The sequence below is a fragment of the Dermochelys coriacea genome, chromosome 1 (genome assembly GCF_009764565.3).
Source record: "Dermochelys coriacea isolate rDerCor1 chromosome 1, rDerCor1.pri.v4, whole genome shotgun sequence".
Lineage (NCBI taxonomy): Eukaryota > Metazoa > Chordata > Testudines > Dermochelyidae > Dermochelys > Dermochelys coriacea.
The window spans coordinates 330,586,772-330,605,092 of record NC_050068.2 but is presented as its reverse complement, the minus strand read 5'-3'; the positions used below and the strand labels follow the sequence as shown (position 1 = coordinate 330,605,092).

Genomic DNA, 18,321 nt, shown 5'->3' with positions numbered 1-18,321 from the left:
CAGAGAAAGTGGGAGGGCTGCTGGGAGTGCTTTTTTTTGTTTGTTTGTTTGTACAAATTTCACATGCTGTTCTCCTTGCTGTGAAGTGTCAGCATTTGCAGGATCATCTAGATTTATTGATTACCAGGGTCACCTAGACTTACTGATCCCCCAGAAATGCAGGGGCTGCTGGGAGTTACATCAGTCAGTGAAAGGGACTATGTGGAACTGAATTTAAATTAATTTATAGCAAACCCAATTATTAATACCTTGAAAATTAGACTGGATAAGAGGTTTAACTGAGCATATAATATTATTGTATTAAAAAGGTACACACATTTGCACTTTAATTTAATTTGCTTTAGTCTAGACATACCATACAGTGAGTGAATGGCACATACCTGAGAAAACTGACTTGCTTAGCCTCTTTATATCTTCATAAATATCCACAAATGGGGAGAGATGGTTTGGGTAAAGTCATATTGTTATGAACTGAGTCTCCAATGAATGATCCCTCTCTTAGCAGAGCTACTGATAGCACCATTGTGCAGACCCCTGATATGTCAAACACCTATCTGAATGAAAGATACTTAGTGAATTGGAGAAGCCATTGTCAGCAGGCAATTTCCAAACATTTGACATAACCTTTGCATTTAGTACGAGTAACTGCTGCAACGCAGTCCTGCTTTAAATGCTGTATTCTGTTTTCTAAAGCTGTACTGCGGATCTTCATTAAGACAGAATACAGAAAGGCAATGATATTTCACTCATTATTTTCTCCCCATTTCCCCCTTTTCCTTTTATCTTCTCTCTCTCTCCCCTGTTCTCACAGTAGGGGCTAATGAGGAGCCCTGCATTGTAAGTATTTGTAGAATAGGCCTTGTCAGGCCTGACCGTGCAATGCTTATATTAATTGGAAGTCATTCATGGTTAGCCTTTTGAAGAGCTGGTTAAGGCAATTTGCGATGCGCAGGGTTATTATACAGGGCAAAACACAGTGACGTAATTGTAATGGGAAATACAAAGATTGCAGAAGGGAAGGAAGCTTTCATACGTTTAACAGGACACAGCTTTCAGTGTAAGAGCTCCATGACTTGAAACATTTAAAACCCTTATTGATTAAATTCACATTTAGACCTATGAGATTATTTAAAAAAATGTATTAGAGTCACTATTGTAGTTTTGCGAGTAGAGTGTTAGGGTGCTTGGCTGCTCAAGATTATTATTTTTTGTTTGTTCTAAATTTTACAGGTGAAAAATGAGAAATAAAAAAGCAAAATTTTGCTATTAAAAAGCATTTTTCATTCTTAGATCTTAAATCAATTTACAAAGGAAAGTCCCCATTTTACAGATCAGGAAGCGGAGATGGAGAGGTGTAGTGATTTGCCCAGTGTTATACAATAGGTCAGCAGCAGAACCGGGAAGAGAACCCTGTCTCCTAACCACACGCCTTACATGTTCTTAAGTCTTGGATTTTTTCCAAACCATCCAGTACTCTAGACATGATTAGAGGTGCACAACAGTTTGGGGCTGATCCAGCAGGTGCTTGAACACTCTCAGTACCATTGACTTCAGTAGAAGCTGAGACACTCAGCACTTCCCAGGATCAGGCCCTTTATCCTCTTCTGTTTATAATCTGGGAGTGAGGCAGACAGTGTTCCAGTGACGATAAATGAACCTGATTAAATATTTGACACCAAATATAGAACTGTGGAGGGGAAAGTTAAGAATGAGTAGAAAGAAGGGTTGCGTAGTCTCGAAGTTCATTCATTTCATAGAAGCAAAGTAATTTGGTTCTTGAGGTCATGAGGAGCGTTACAGAAATGTTGCTAACTTCCCCATGGAAAATCAACCTAGCAGTGCATGTATTTAGTTTTCTGGCCCCCGGATACCCTCTGAGCTTTATGCAGTTTAGTTGTACTTGTCTCAAACTTTAAAGGCGAACTGAACAATTTGCCTACCAAGGCCTTGACTTCAGGGTTCTGCAATTCCTCTGCTACAATTGCCAACTGGGTAACAACACAGAGCTGTGAACAAAACCTAGGCTGAGGCAGGTAAGTAGAAGAGGAAATTAGTAACTATTTTGTAATTAAATATATTGACTTTAGTGTATTTTTAGGCTACATCATCACTGATTTTGGATCTTAAACTATTTTATTTGTGTGTATTTTTTACAACACATTTTGTTCACATGCTAGAAATTGTATTTCAGTTTTCTGACTGTGTGTGGCTCTTTTATTGCCTCTCCCTTGATTAACATAGTCATATTATTTGCTTTTCAGTGATTCCAAAGACTGTACATTATACTGGGGAGGAGGTGAGAGAGACAGTTTCATTGTTTGTATAGGTTTAATAAATGTAGGTTTTATTCTGTACAACAGAAAAAGGTATTTGTTCAATCTGAAATATTTACTGCAGAGGAGTGTGACTTTGAATCCTTGTTGGGATTGCTTTTTGTAACACTTTTTGCTTAGATACAATCCATGTTGAAATACACAACACATTTGTACTGTGGTCACCAAGGAAGATCTGTGAAGCTGGTCATCAGCACCTTGTCATTTTGGGTGAAATATCAGTAGAAAATAAAGCCCCCATCCTACGAGGATCTGTGTATGTGTTTTAACTTTATGCACAATGAGCAACATCACTGAAATAAATGGGGCGACTCACAATAAGCAAAGTTAAGCATATGTGTAAGTGAGGATCTAAGTTCCTATTGCGATGCATGAGAGAGAGTCCATATCAATTAGCAATGTAGAAATAGGATTTTCCATGGGGACCAGACTGAATCCATACAGAGTAATCTGTCTGTGACTTCAGACAAAGGAGAATACCACCACCAAAATGCACTTCATCAAAGGTACAATTGGCATACGTGAGGCGTTGAATACTCTTTTGACCCCTCTGTGTGATCAATTTACACCTTCTAGCATGTGATTTGGTGACCCATTGTAGCTTGTATAACCACAAAGGTTATCAATAGCCATTACAATCTTCCAGTCCTTTTTTAATAGCAAGCTCAGTTTCTGTTTCTTATGTACTGTGGTCATTTAACAGGTGGATGGTAGTAGCCACTATAGTTAAGGTTTATTCCAAACCTCCATTTTTAACCCCTCTGCCCAGCAGAAACAATTACTCAACTTTCCCAGGCAAATTGCTTTAGGATATGAAATTTTCCATTCCTGGTCTTTGCTGAAAAAGTGTTTGTTTGCTTGTTTGTTGGGGGGTAGGGATGTTGAATGAAATTGGTACAGTTTATCATTATTTAGTGTAAAAATGTATAGTTTCCCCTGACACACTGCTAAGAAATTTCACTCTTTATAACCCAAGAAAAACAAAAGCTGGAAACATTAGACTTGGTTTGTTCTGCAGAGCTCATTAAAACTTAAATCAGCTAAATTTGATGAAAATCAATGTAGTAGTTTTAAATTGAGCAATTTATGAAAGATTCCATCTGCTTTTATTGAACACATTTTACGGACACATTTGTTAAGGATGCCTACTGCGTGGGAGAAGCTTGCAGACCTTATAAATGTCTGGTTCAAGGAACTACTTACCATGTCAGTTAAGGACTGCTTTTAAAAAATGGTGGTTTGTTTCCTTCTGTGGGAAATTCACTGATATTGCTTTAAAGTACATTGAATAATGAAAACAAAATTGAAAGTTCCCCTTCTGTTGATCTTTCCCTTAAATATTACTATGAAGGAGGAATACAGCTTTCTATTCTCCCAGAGTTGTGCAGCAGCAGCATCAAAGATTCTGGGCACAATCAAGGAGGTAAACTTCAGTGAGCCATACCATTTCCAGCTAGTTTGAAACCCATGAAAGCAAAATTTGTGTTTGCCAAATGCAAACAAACAAAAATCAGTAAAGAAAATAAGGTTCCCTGCTTTTTCCAAGAATTTTTGGATTTCAAGAGCGGCCTGCTATCCTCTGACCCTGGCTTGTGAAATACTTAAAAGGTTCCAGAATAAATGTGGGGTCTCGCAAAGCATCAGAGCATAATGAAATTGCGGTATGATGATTCGACAAAGCAGAATGATACTGTCCTACGAGGATAAAACTTGCTTCAGAACATGCCGTGATGTTGTCATTGCTCCACCTTGTATTTGTTTGGATGTGTCTTAACCCTTCCAAATCATGGTCATGACACCGCCATCCTTTCTAACCTAAATGCCCATCCTAACACATAGCCACACACCTCCCTGGGTCTTCTATCGTCTTAGTTGGCCAATTGCATCTCATTCCCTCAAAGTAAAAAAAAAAAGGTGAGGGGAATAGAGTATTTGATAGCCAAGGTTATATATAAGCTCTTCCTATTGTTTAAGTGCTGCCACTTTGTGTAAGACCCCTTGCCTCCTTGAGCCTTAGCTTCTAGAATCTTTGGATTGGTTTGATTTACTGTTAAGTCACCCAGGGGTTGCAAACTTAAGGATGCGTTTACAGAGAAATGTAATGGAATCAGATCTTCCCAGCCCCCGCTGCTGTCTTACAATTGTATTTCTAGAACAGTGAGAATGATGGTTTTACAAATCATTCTTGTAGGCTGCAGGCAGCTTTGCCTTATGATTCCACAGTGATGCTGGTTAGGCCGTTCTGAGATTTTGTTTAGTTTTAGTTTCTTCTCAGGGTAATGTCTGACTGGATTCAGCTCACATGTTCCCTAAACAAAGAAGTGAGTGCAGGTTAATAAGTGCCATGAACATAACCTGAGGAAATGCCCAATGCAAAATGGCAAAATCACAGTGCCCTCAGAAACAAAGCAATTTGAGTGTTTCTTGTTATAAAAGTCAAGTAACCATTGTTCAGAAACAGGGTAACCTTTCTGATTGCTGGAAGAAATGTGTGAATAGAATAATAATGGTAGGATTAAAAACCTATGGAGAAATGGAGTTGAGACAGTTAGGGGAGATAGGCAGCATCACTAGTGGAGAACGATGTATGTAGTTAGATGCCAATTATATGCAATATGTATGTTGTATAATATATTAAATGCAAAAGCCTATTGGCCAGGTAGCCCACTCCAGCAGAAAAGAAAGCTGGAGGGTACCAGAGTAGAGGGTAAGTTCAAGCTAGCACTTGGTTTTCTTGGCTAAGGAAAAATAGTGAAAAGTGGCTGGGGCTTCTATTGGCAATGATTGTTAGCACCTCCCTCAGTGTTGGCAATCTGCTAACAATGCTGAGACAGACTATAGTCTGGCCCTTGCTCAAGAAAAGATCACTCACCACTGGTGATCCTGCCAACTCCCCCCAGCCTCCAGTCTTTTCTTTTCCAGAAAGGTTATTGCAACATCACTTTGCCTCCTACAAATCCTAGAACCTTTCTCATATGGTTTTGGCTTTAGTTACACCGATGGGTGATCTTCTAAAGGCTAAGGGCCTGGGTTGATTTATCAGCCGTATTCAACACTATTGAGAGGAGGTGTTGTTAATTTGCCTAAAGATCTAGTAGACAGAATTGTATTAAGCTGACTCTGTGCCTTCCTTTCAAATAGATTCTGGGGTATGGGGTGAGCAGTTGATTCTTCTGACTGACAGCCCTCACTTTCAGTTCCCCATGTTACTCAATCCTATTACCTTGCAGTGTCTCTTGGCTTTGCACATGTGGTGTTGCTACCTAGCAGCTTGGCCCAAAGAGAGGATTTAGGACCTACCACTACTGTTAGCTAAAGGAGATTTCCGTTTCCTCAAATGGTACAGACCTGGCATTTTGGAGCTTGGAGAAGCAGGATTCCAGATCTGACTTCAGGAATGTATGATTTGTATATTGCAACACATGGATTTATTATGATCACTCTTGTTTAACAAATAAACAGTAAATCTACTTAATAGCAATCCTGATATTAACTTTTGCTTAATAGCAACATTTTACTGGAATCTGATCCTGTCCCATTGATTTTAATGTTGTGGGATTCGGATATTGGCAACAGGCATGCCTCTTACTAACAGTGTTTTTTGGAAGAAAGGCGTTGGCCACAGGCAGGTTTTTGGGGTTGTAGCCAGGGAAGGAAGCACCAGGGCTGCATGGTGTCTCTCCCTGAGCTTTCTGGACTGCATCCTGCCTTGGCACTGGGGGTCCAGGCTCGGCGGGGCCCAGCCTTAAGAACCTGCCTTCCACTTATTGGCAACTTCCAGATAATGATAACTTTTTGCTGGGAACTGTGAGGTTTCTAAAAAGAGGAATCCACTGTATATAAGATACTCCTTTGTATCAGTTAGAATCACAGCCATCATTTTTGATTGTTTTTTCTCCCACTCCCTCTTTATCCCCCTCATATCCCAGCTGCTATCCAATCTTTCCACTTCTTCCTAAACAACATAAAATCTAGCCTTTCCATTCTGTCTTCACATTTAAAACATGTGTTCATGCCCTGGTCATCTCTCATCTGCATTGCCCTAACCTCTTCCTCTTTGTCCTCATTGATTCCTGTATTGCTCCCCTACAGTCTGTCCAAAACACAGCTTCTAAAGTGATCTTCCTTGGCCACTGTCAAACACACCATGTCACTCCTTTCTTAGAATTCTTCCACAGAGCAGGGGAGGCTACTTCTGATCAGGTATTCTCTCTGCCTGCTCTGGCTGGCTGTTCTAATTTAATCTGGCAGGCTTCGGGACTTTTCTGGATCAAAAGCACCCTTCAGTTCCTCAAACCCTGTCCCCCACTTTAAATCATGGGGAATTCAGGAAATCATAAGATTTAAGGGCAGCCAAGTCTGCCGGAGTTTTTGACTTCAAGGGACATTTATTTCAGGAGAGGCAGGAGACTTGATGTGTGCTGGGGAGTGAGAGGGTACTTAGCCATATTCCTTAAAAACTAAAAATAGGTTTGGTTTGAAATTAGAATCAAACATCACATAGCTTTGTATATTCTGAACCAGCTTGCTTATCCCTGTGAGCACTGGGATGCTATGCAATGTTAAGCAAGTTTTAGGTGTATGTGACTGTAATGCCTCCATATCTTCAGAAGACTCAAAGGTTATGGTCTATAGTATGCCACCATGATTTATAATCAGCACATCTTTGAGAGCCTTCCTGAACCTCTCTTCCACTGGGCTTGAATTTATTAGCATGACTGATAAGAAATTATACACACATGCCTTGTATTTTAGATGTGAATTATGCTTTTTACCTTTCAGAGTAGCAGCCGTGTTAGTCTGTATTCGCAAAAGGAAAAGGAGTACTCGTGGCACCTTAGAGACTAACAAATTTATTAGAGCATAAGCTTTCGTGAGCTACAGCTCACTTCATCGGATGCATTTGGTGGAAAAAACAGAGGAGAGATTTATATACACACACACAGAGAACATGAAACAATGGGTTTATCATACACACTGTAAGGAGAGTGATCACTTAAGATAAGCCATCACCAGCAGCAGTGGGGGGAAAGGAGGAAAACCTTTCATGGTGACAAGCAAGGTAGGCTAATTCCAGCAGTTAACAAGAATATCAGAGGAACAGTGGGGGGTGGGGTGGGAGGGAGAAATACCATGGGGAAATAGTTTTACTTTGTATAATGACTCATCCATTCCCAGTCTCTATTCAAGCCTAAGTTAATTGTATCCAGTTTGCAAATTAATTCCAATTCAGCAGTCTCTCGTTGGAGTCTGTTTTTGAAGCTTTTTTGTTGAAGGATAGCCACTCTTAGGTCTGTAATCGAGTGACCAGAGAGATTGAAGTGTTCTCCAACTGGTTTTTGAATGTTATAATTCTTGACGTCTGATTTGTGTCCATTCATTCTTTTACGTAGAGACTGTCCAGTTTGGCCAATGTACATGGCAGAGGGGCATTGCTGGCACATGATGGCATATATCACATTGGTAGATGCGCAGGTGAACGAGCCTCTGATAGTGTGGCTGATGTGATTAGGCCCTATGATGGTATCCCCTGAATAGATATGTGGACAGAGTTGGCAACGGGCTTTGTTGCAAGGATAGGTTCCTGGGTTAGTGGTTCTGTTGTGTGGTGTGTGGTTGCTGGTGAGTATTTGCTTCAGATTGGGGGGTTGTCTGTAAGCAAGGACTGGTCTATCTCCCAAGATCTGAGAGAGTGATGGCTCGTCCTTCAGGATAGGTTGTAGATCCTTGATGATGCGTTGGAGAGGTTTTAGTTGGGGGCTGAAGGTGATGGCTAGTGGCGTTCTGTTGTTTTCTTTGTTGGGCCTGTCCAGTAGTAGGTGACTTCTGGGTACTCTTCTGGCTCTGTCAATCTGTTTCTTCACTTCAGCAGGTGGGTATTGTAGTTGTAGGAATGCATGATAGAGATCTTGTAGGTGTTTGTCTCTGTCTGAGGGGTTGGAGCAAATGCGGTTATATCGTAGCGCTTGGCTGTAGACAATGGATCGAGTGGTATGATCTGGATGAAAGCTAGAGGCATGTAGGTAGGAATAGCGGTCAGTAGGTTTCCGATATAGGGTGGTGTTGCATCCGATGAAGTGAGCTGTAGCTCACGAAAGCTTATGCTCTAATAAATTTGTTAGTCTCTAAGGTGCCACAAGTACTCCTTTTCCTTTTGCTTTTTACCTTGTTACCTTTCTGGATACCAATGGGTTCTTTAATAACTTGAATAGCAGGAAACAAACATTGTATGCTTGCTGGTCTGGTCACTTGCAGTGTTTTTTCCCCATGACTTTGTCTGATAGATATGAATTGTACACTAGAGGTCCAGTGCCTCATTGTTGCCTCTATGTGAATAGCTTCAAAGTAAATAGAAATCTGATGGAAAAGGGGAGGGAAAACTAAAAGATTTCACATAGTTCCTGTTGCCGGAGAAACCGTTTCCTTGCCATCTGGGCATGTTCAGAGAGGGTAGATCAATTAGAGACTCGGCACAAATCTTGCTTGCTTTGAGCAGAAAAAAACAAACAATAAAGAATGGCTTATTATAGGATAACTAATATAACATTAAAATATCAAAGCAAACTCTTAGATTAGGGATAGGTGGAGGGAGGGGTTTCTCCAAGGAGTAAGAAAGAAAGGAACTAGCTGTAATTTCCTCACATTTCTGTGTTCCTCTTACTTTGTCTCTCCTTTTCTTTTTGCTTGTCTTCCGTCCATACAGAGGAATGTATTTAAATCTGCTCCATTTCTCAGATATGCCTCAGGAGCTCTAATATTTAGGGATCTCTTTTTTTCCCCTTTCAATATGGGACACATTTATTTTAAAGAGTGTCTTCAACAGTGTGTCTTCTTACCTGGGGTTGGCATCCATCAGCTTTATCTATTCTCCTCTACTTTTAAACATCCAGTTCTACTCACCGCAAACTCTGTATTTGTTACAGAGAAACCTGAAATGTTTTTGTTTGTTTGTTTGGAGTTGTTTTTGGTTCAAAACTGGGTTTTTAGGCACTTAATTATGGTCCTTTTTAGGATTCTCCCCAAAATGAGCCTGACATTTTCATTCAGCATAGGCAAACCATGAGCCCTTCTGCTGGTTGTTGTGAAGTACAGAGGCCATGGGCAAACTGGAGTTGTACATTAAAACATGAGGCCCAATCTTGCTGTCCTCTTTTCCCGCACCCTGAATGCCCTTCTGTTATTCAGCATTATACTCTTCAGTGGTTGATCTGCAGCAACCAGCCTTCAGGCTGAACAGCAGGAGTTAAAGTAAGGGGAAGCCAGGGAGATACAGCTCTTTTTCCTCTGGTAAAAGCAGGAGGAGAGCAAGTGTAGCAACTTACATTTATCTTTGCTGAATTTTATTTTGTTGTCTATAGCCCAATTCTCCACTTTATCAAGATCCTTCTGAATTTTAGCTCTATCCTCCAAAGTGTTGGCTTTGTCACATCTGCAGATTTGATCAGTATGCTCTTTATTCCTACATCCAGGCCATTAATAAAGATGTTGAACAAAACAGGACTGAGAACAGATCCCTGTGGAACCTCACTTGAAACCCCCCCACCAATCTGACATCTCTCTATTAACAATTACTCTTCGTGGTTATTTAACCAATTTTGTATCCTCTAAACAGTAGTTTCACGAAGCCTGCATGTCTCCAGCTTACCTATCAGAATGTCATGTGGGACTGTGTCAAAAGCCTTGCTGAAGTCGAGATATATTATGTCCACAGTACTTCCCCTATCCACCAAACCAGTTACCGTGTCAAAGAAGGAATTCAAGCTGATTTGGCATGATTTGTTCACATTCCTTCTGACTGTGCTATTGTAAAGCATCTTGCAAAAAGAAATCTTGATTGCTGGAACTGAAGTGGTAATACTTACCATTGTCCTTCTTTATCAAGTCCTCTTAACCTAAGACTCCAGACAGAAATGAGAGGGGAGAGAAGCTAGCAGGAAATTTTCCTGCAGCTACTGCTTGTGTTATGAGATTGAACACCATGTATTAAATGTTGTTGCCAAATGCAGCTGGGTATCTAATATATTTTGTTAGTGTCACAATGGCTATAAATATTTTCTATCCAATACAAGAAAGCCTCAATTTGCTCAGAAACTATTTCTGAAACACCCTGCAGAGACATCTGCAGAGAGACATAACCTCCTTTTGTGGGAGATCAAGGACCTTTGGAGACAGGTTGGCTAGATATCTCCCTTTCAGACTGATGTATTATGTGATACATCGGGGTCAGTGTGACTGCTGCTGCTATGGGAGTGAAGCTTTCCAAACACAATTGGAGTGACTTCCTTGACTGCCAAGTTTGTTTTAAAAAATTGCCAAAATGGATGCAGAGCAGGTGAAAGTGGCTGAGTGAGACTGGGTGTCTCAACTGCAACATGACATGCATAGATATTCCAGCCCAGATCATTATATATTTTGGATATGAAGAATTGGTTAAAACACTGCTAGAATGTCAAATGCAGAATAAAAAGTACCCACAGAGCATACCTGTCAAATGTCCATCGATTCAATCCAAGAGATGTTAGAAACATTTTCTTTATTAGAACAGCGTCCCTCATTGATTTCAGTTGCACTCCAGTACTGAATCAGACTTTTGGTCTGATGGGAGAAGAGTAACAAAAACATTCAGGAGTCGCATATGTAATCCATGGTAGCTGATAGGCTATGTCTTTGCTAATAGCTCTAAATTTACCTCTTTCCTTTATACTGTAACAGAGCTTTTTTCAGCAGCATGTAGAATGCATGCCCACGTAGCCCCCCTAGCCTGGGTATAAACAGCAGTGCAGCTAGTGAGGCATTGCTTAGATGAGATGTAAAGACATGCCCAAAGGGTGTGAGTACTTATGCTCTCTCTGCTCACCCACACCAAGCATCCACATCTACACTGCTATTTTTAGCAGTGCCTTCCCACTGCTGGAGACTTTCCCTGCCACAGGAAAAGAGTCCCGTAGGGGGAAAGGCTCTGGCAGGAGGAAGGCCGACAGGAAAGGCTCTGCCATGTCCCCGCTCCTGGAGCCCTTCCCCACCACACTGAAAGGCTCCAATAGTGAGGAGTTGCTGAAGCTTTCCTCCACTGTCTCCTGCTTGCCAGAGCCTTTCATTGATTTGTGTAACTACACACTGTAGTTGGACATAACAGGCTCTTCACTGCAGGATATAGTTACACATTCACTACACTCAGCCGCCAGTTGTGTGTAGTGTAGACATAGCCTCAGATAGCACTCTTTTCACTTTCAGGGCCAGCCTTACTAAGACATACAGAGAAAAGAGTTATTTTATAGTAGAACCTCAGAGTTACAAACACCTCAGGAATGGAGGTTGATCATAACTCTGAACAAAATGTTATGGTTGTTCTTTCAAAATTTACCACTGAACATTGACTTAATACAGCTTTGAAGCTTTACTATGCAGAAGAAAAATGCTGCGTTTAACCATCTTAATGTAAATGGAAAAAAAAAGCACAGTAACAATTTTCTTACCTTGTCAAATCTTCTTTTAAACATTCCCTTTATTTTTTTAGTAGTTTACATTTAGCAGAGTACAGGCTGTATTTGGGTTTTTTTGTTTTGTTTTGTTTTTCGTCTCTGTTGTGGTCTGATTGAGTACTTCCGGTTCCAAATGCGTGTGTGGCTGACCGGACAGTTCGTAACTCCGCTGTTCATAACTCTGAGTTTCTGCTGTTTTACTATAAATGGGTTATGTTACTGTAGTCTCAAGAAGCAAAGTTGGCATTGCCTCTTGTTTTCCTGATGTTGCTGTTTTCTTACCCCACCTAAATTACTTAAAAATAATTACGACTTTTTTTTATTCTCTCAATTACAGTGGTATTCAGAGGCCCTGGCTGGGCTCACAGTCCTATTACACTGGGAACTGTAAATATACTAGAAAGCTTTTCCTGAAAAGCTCACACAGACTAAATAGACAAGCCAGAGAAAATAATATGTTATCCCCATTTTATATACTGGGAGATGAGGTACAATAGATTCTCAGAAAACTTGAACCCAAGCCAGGAATTGAACCCAGATATTCTGGTGCACAGGCCAATACTTAACTACAAGCCCAACCTTCTTATTATTGAGAGCTTGGTGTTCCTTTACAGTTTTCACAATTGTCCAGCTCATTTATCCTGTTGTTTGTCTAACTTTATATCCCATAATGTATTAGGTATATGACCTTACATATTCATGAATAACAATGAGTTGGATATAGGTGTATGTATGTTAAACTTCTTGTTTGGGGTAAGGAACCAGGTTTGGTAAAAGATTTTTGCATTGCCTGCAATGTAAATTTTTTTTTTTTTTTTAGAGAGAGCCTTCTGTGAACTCATGCAGTGTGATGAAAAATATTGGAGAGCTAGCATAGATTGACGATAATATTAATTACTGTTAAATAAAAAATAAATTATTAACTTTAAACAATGTATAATGAAAGCAGTGTGGTGATCTTAGTGTGTTTATTTAGCTCTTCTAAATGATACAGTAGACCCTCAGAGTTACAAACACCAGAATTATGAACTGACCAGTCAACCACACACACCTCATTTGGAATTGGAAGTACACAATCAGGCTGCAGCAGAGACAAAAAACAAAACCAAATAAAACAAAGAAAATACAGTACAGTACTGTCCTATATGTAAACTACTAAAAAAAATAAAGGGAAAGCAGCATTTTTCTTCTGCATAGTAAAGCTTCAAAGCTGTGTTAAGTCAATGTTCAGTTGTAAACTTTTGAAAGAAAACTACCGGTATTATGTTTTGTTCAGAGTTACAAACAACCTCCATTACCGATGTGTTTATGTTCACTCTGAGGTTCTACCGTATATCAGTGGTCACAAATCTTATATACTAGTCTCTCTTGATAAATCATTATTTGTGTCATCTTTGTCCTTATGATATTTATCTGGATATGCTGTGAACTGTATTATTTGGAAACAGTAAACTATTCCTATCAAATAATTATACTTAACACTTAGATAACGCTTTAAATCTTCAGTACAGTCTATAAATGTAATTCATTATTCCTCCCCAGAACCATGGGAGCTAGTTATTAGCCTCATTTTCCAACAGGGAGACCAACACAGAGGTGGTCCTGCCCAAAGTCATACCGCACATCAGTGGTGGAGATAGGATTAGAAATGCCTGGTGATGTGTCCTGTGTTCAGTCTAATAGACCCCCCTACACACATTCAGATAGGAGGTACTGATAGTTAAGAAATAAGGGTTAGCATGAGCTGTACTTTTCCACTTTCTGATTCTTGGAACTCAAATGTTTTACCTCTAGTCCATTTATTCTTTTTGTCACAGCATTACCCATGCTGTGTTCATTGTTAAACTCCATGGGTAAGACAATGGAGTTTATGGATAGGTAAGTTGGTACTGCTAATTCCAAATAGTAATAAAATTGTAGGTATGTAAAACCGAGATGATCTCATTAAAGTCATAACAAACTCAAAAAGATATTGGAGACCAGATGGAAATCCAAATAGGAAAATCTATAATAGAACATAAGGATGCAAATTACCCAGAGCAGAGTTTTTCTACATTTAAAATGTAGTTCCTTGTGTCATAAAAAGACACATATATAAAATACAATCTGTTAAAGTATTTGTATCAACATCACAATAATTTTTAAGCAGATGAACTCGGACTGCATTCAGAATCAATGAATATGTATCTTTTGTGTGAAGATTCAGTGGCAGGTGTCAAACCCTGTTTGTGTGAAATCACAATTGTACTTTTAAAATCTTTGTCAGAGATTTTATATATATATAATATGTATGTATGTAAGGGGACTGTTGTCCCCTTACTAACATTCAGTGGGGTTGTTTTGGTTGGCTAGCTCCTAATATTAAAAGGGGAAGGGTCTATGGGAAATCAGGACCCTGAGACTGATAGTCCCCAGGAACAATGGGGAGAGGCCAATGATCCAAGTCAGCCTGAATGACAGGGCAGGCAGGCTAATCAGGGGGTCAGTAGGCCAGGGAGGGTCCGTCCTCCGTGTGAGCTGGAATTGCCTGTGTCAGACAGAGTGGGGCTGAGCTAAAGAGAAAGCAGGGGCCCAAGCTAAGCTGGGGAGCAGAGCTGTGCCAGAGCCAGAGGGGCCAGAAAAGCAGCCCATGAAGCAGGTCAGTGCTGGGAGCAGAGTCACAGAAGCAGCCTGCAGAGCAGACATGTCCTGGCAGCAAAGCTGCAGGAACCAGAAGCAGAGGGGCCAAAGAAGCAGCCCAGGGAGCTGGAGGCAGAGCAGCAGCAGCGGTGCTGAGACAGAGTGGAGGAGCTGGGGCTGGTGCAATCTGGAGCTGGGTGCGGTGAGCAGCTGGGGAGAGCGAGGGGGACCCTGGGCAGCAGGCCCAGCACAGGGAGACGCCTCAACCAAGAGGCTCTGCAGGCCAGGCTTGGATTGTAACCCTGACAGGGCAGGGGAGACACTGGGAAGAAGGGTCCTGCCACTTAGAACCTGAGAGCGTGTGGCCACCACCAGAGCAAGTGTCCAACCCGCAGCATCCCTACAGCACAGCCAGGGCATGAGAAGAAGGCCTGGGACTTACAAGGAACAGACTGTGAACTGCCCTGACATTCCAGAGATGCTGTTTGTGATGTTCCCTGCCACACAGCGGGGTGATGTGTTTCCTTTAATCTTTCCCATTTTTCCTTATTCTTTTTAAAATTAATTGTTGATTAAATAACTTGCATTTGCTGTAACTAGTATGTAATGGTCAGTGGGTCAGAGAAGTGCCCAGTGCAGAGAGAACCCCAGAGTGGGGACACCCTAGCACCTGTCCTAGATGACCATAGCAGGGTTGGGGGTTGAGCCCCCCAGGAATCCTGGGCCCAGCCTTGTTGGGGTTATGAGGAGTCTGCCAGACAGGAGAGTGGAAGGGGAGTCCTCAAGGGCAGGGAGGCCACTGGGTAAAGGAAGTGGAAGCGAGGACTCAGATCCTTTCACTAGCCCACTTCACCGGGGTAGTGCAGAAGCCAGGAAAGTTCCCCACAATAGCGGGACTATTCCCCTGCTTACATATATTCACTGTAAACTCCATTAAATATACAATATTGAGGGTTTTTTTTAAATTAATGTGGATACTGGTTTACATCAATGGGAGTCATTCCATTGACATCAGTGGACATTTGCCTCCATCTTTAATTCTATGGAGTGAAGCTCAGAGGGAGAGAGACAGAACAGCCACTGTTCCCTCCAAGCTGTGCACGTGTGTGCACGCACACAGATCCTAAACTACACACACACGGAAAAACACCACGCATACAAAAATGTGAACAGAAGCACAACAATTTGCACAGAAGAAACTTTTTGTGCATACGGCCTGTCAAAAATTAGAGGGAACATTGAGAACAGCTTTTCCTTATTGGAATAGTGTAGTTCAGTGTTGGAAGAAAGTGACTATATCTGAGATTCTGTACCACTGTCATATAAGGAAGCCTATTTAATTCCTGGGGATGGAAAACATCAAAGGGGAAGGCCATTTTGAAAAGCCCTCTCTAGTACCCCTCCCAAAGATGGTTGCATACCCTTATTTATGTGAATCTTCAATCTGCCATCTTTCATCTCTTGTTCTCAAACACCCTTTACTCTGATAATGGGTCCAGGCTCATTTATTCCCCTTACCCATACTTCCCCAGGGCACCCTACGTTTGAAAATTCTCTGGTTGCTGCATTCAAGTATGCTGGGAGTTTACTGGGTCCTGCCATGGAGTGCATGCTTGGACTAGAAACGAGGAACCCAGGAAGTCTACAGCAGAGCTAAGAAGAGGGAGACAAAAAGTGTCTGTTGTTTGAGTTTCACTCTTGGTGCCATAAAAGGAACAACTCAGGGACATACTCAGAAGTCATGAAGTTAGAAAATCAGGACAGAGGAAAAACAATGTAAAATATTATTCAGACATTAGATAGTATCCATATTGTCACACTGTGATGTGTTCAGACATTAGATAGTATCCATATTGTCACACTGTGATGTGTTTCCAGTAGGGATAAGGAGGTTTTAGTACCGTTATACAAGGCACTGGTGAGACCTCACTTAGAATACTGTGTGCAGTTCTGGTCTCCCATGTTTAAAAAGGATGAATTCAAACTGGAGCAGGTACAGAGAAGGGCTACTAGGATGATCCGAGGAATGGAAAACTTGTCTTATGAAAGGAGACTTAAGGAGCTTGGCTTGTTTAGCCTAACTAAAAGAAGGTTGAGGGGAGATATGATTGCTCTCTATAAATATATCAGAGGGATAAATACAGGAGAGGGAGAGGAATTATTTAAGCTCAGCACCAATGTGGACACAAGAACAAATGGGTATAAACTGGCCACCAGGAAGTTTAGACTTGAAATCAGACGAAGGTTTTTAACCATCAGAGGAGTGAAGTTTTGGAATAGCCTTCCAAGGGAAGCAGTGGGGGCAAAAGATCTATCAGATCGGAGAGGCCCTGGAGGTTTTTCGCCTTCCTCTGTAGCATGGGGCATGGTTGACTTGAGGGAGGCTTCTCTGCTCCTTGAAGTCTTTGAAACATGATTTAAGGACTTCAATAGCTCAGACCTGGGTGAGGTTTTTCATAGGAGTGGATGGGTGAGATTCTGTGGCCTGCGCTGTGCAGGAGGTCGGACTAGATGATCAGAATGGTCCCTTCTGACCTTAGTATCTATGAATCTATGAATCTATGTACTGAGAGAGGATTTATGCTGGTTTCTTTCAGCAAAGGGTATTGGTCTGAGGAAAGTACCAGTTATTAAGCAACACTTCAAAAATTATTTATATCATTGATAAATTAAATATTCAAACATGGCCTGAGTACCTGCAAATCTTTACCATTTAAAATTAAGCTGATTTTTAGGTACAGTGGGTTAGATCCTTGCCCTTAACTCTCTCCGGCAGCACTTCAGCAGCAAGCATAAATCCTCTGATGCAGAGTGAATCCGTGTGAGAGATAAATCTAGCTTAGCGAGCTCTGTGCCCCCCATTTCTCCCTCACGTCCACTCCTGGCATAAGGGTGATTCCTGGGTGGGCTGGAGAAAGAACAGCGCCACTGGTGATTCCTGGCCTGTGGAGAAGTCCCTAAGGGACCACTCTAATCCACTTATCTCAAAGCATCCTTTATATTGCATTAAATTATGCCAAGGGCCAATTTGGTATCCAGTCAGGCCACAGATCAGGCATTAAAGTGTCTTAGAATTACCTCCCCTATCACCAACTACAAAAGCCTGTCCTTCGGCAGGGAACTTAAGTGATGGAAGGCCCTGAAGATACAAGACTCCAGACCATGAGGCCCAGCCCAAGGGGGAAGCCCTGAATTCCTCAGTTGATCCTGAAGACCACTCCATTATTTGACTCTTTATTTATACCCTGAAAGGGGAATGCAATGCTATGCTTGAAAGAACACTATTCTTGGAAGCTAAGGAAAACCAACATTGTATTGAGGAAAGCATTATATTCAAACATTAAAGCTTAATGACCTGGATCCTGTCTAATCTCAGTCAAAAGCTCTCCCAGTGCAGCTCTTAACATCTAATCAAATGTTAAGAGAATGAGGTGGGAGCTGATTTATTCAATGAACAGTATGTTTCTTTCCAGGCTAGTTGTTTCCACTTTGCTACTGTCCGTTTTATTTAGGTGTGGAAGTATTAGATTTTTATCAGTAAATGTCAATTTCACTGCACATGTACAAGCCAATAATCAAAATTTATAGATAGGTAAAGTAATAACAATTCTGCTTAAGAATTTATTAGAGTTAGATTTAAGTATATTTACTTTATATATTTTGGCAAGTGTGAAAATTTAAATCAATAAAAATCTAAAAAAGCTAAAAAATGAACTTTGATATTATCTGTCAGATTCATAAAAAACAATTGAATTCTGCCAAGCCCTAATTTTATTCCAGGCTGATTTAGTTTGAGGTGCTTCAATGACACATTGAGAACTCTTTAAAAACCCTAAGTAAATAAAATCAATTTATTCATGTCTGAATATCATAGCATAATTTTCAGA

General features: G+C 40.9%; 1 protein-coding gene across 30 annotated transcripts in view; it reads left to right on the top strand.

The window, feature by feature from the left end:
* The window catches only part of MAGI2 (membrane associated guanylate kinase, WW and PDZ domain containing 2), a 1,173,000-nt gene that overhangs the window by 621,753 nt on the left and 532,926 nt on the right, over positions 1 to 18,321 (top strand). The window contains exon 1 of one of the 30 annotated variants that reach the window (XM_043497792.1): positions 1,980 to 2,033. The exons of the other annotated variants lie outside the window; for them this stretch is intronic. The gene's annotated coding sequence lies outside the window, so the exon portion shown is untranslated. Of the gene's footprint in view, positions 1 to 1,979; positions 2,034 to 18,321 lie in introns of those variants that run through there. 30 annotated transcript variants of the gene reach the window in all.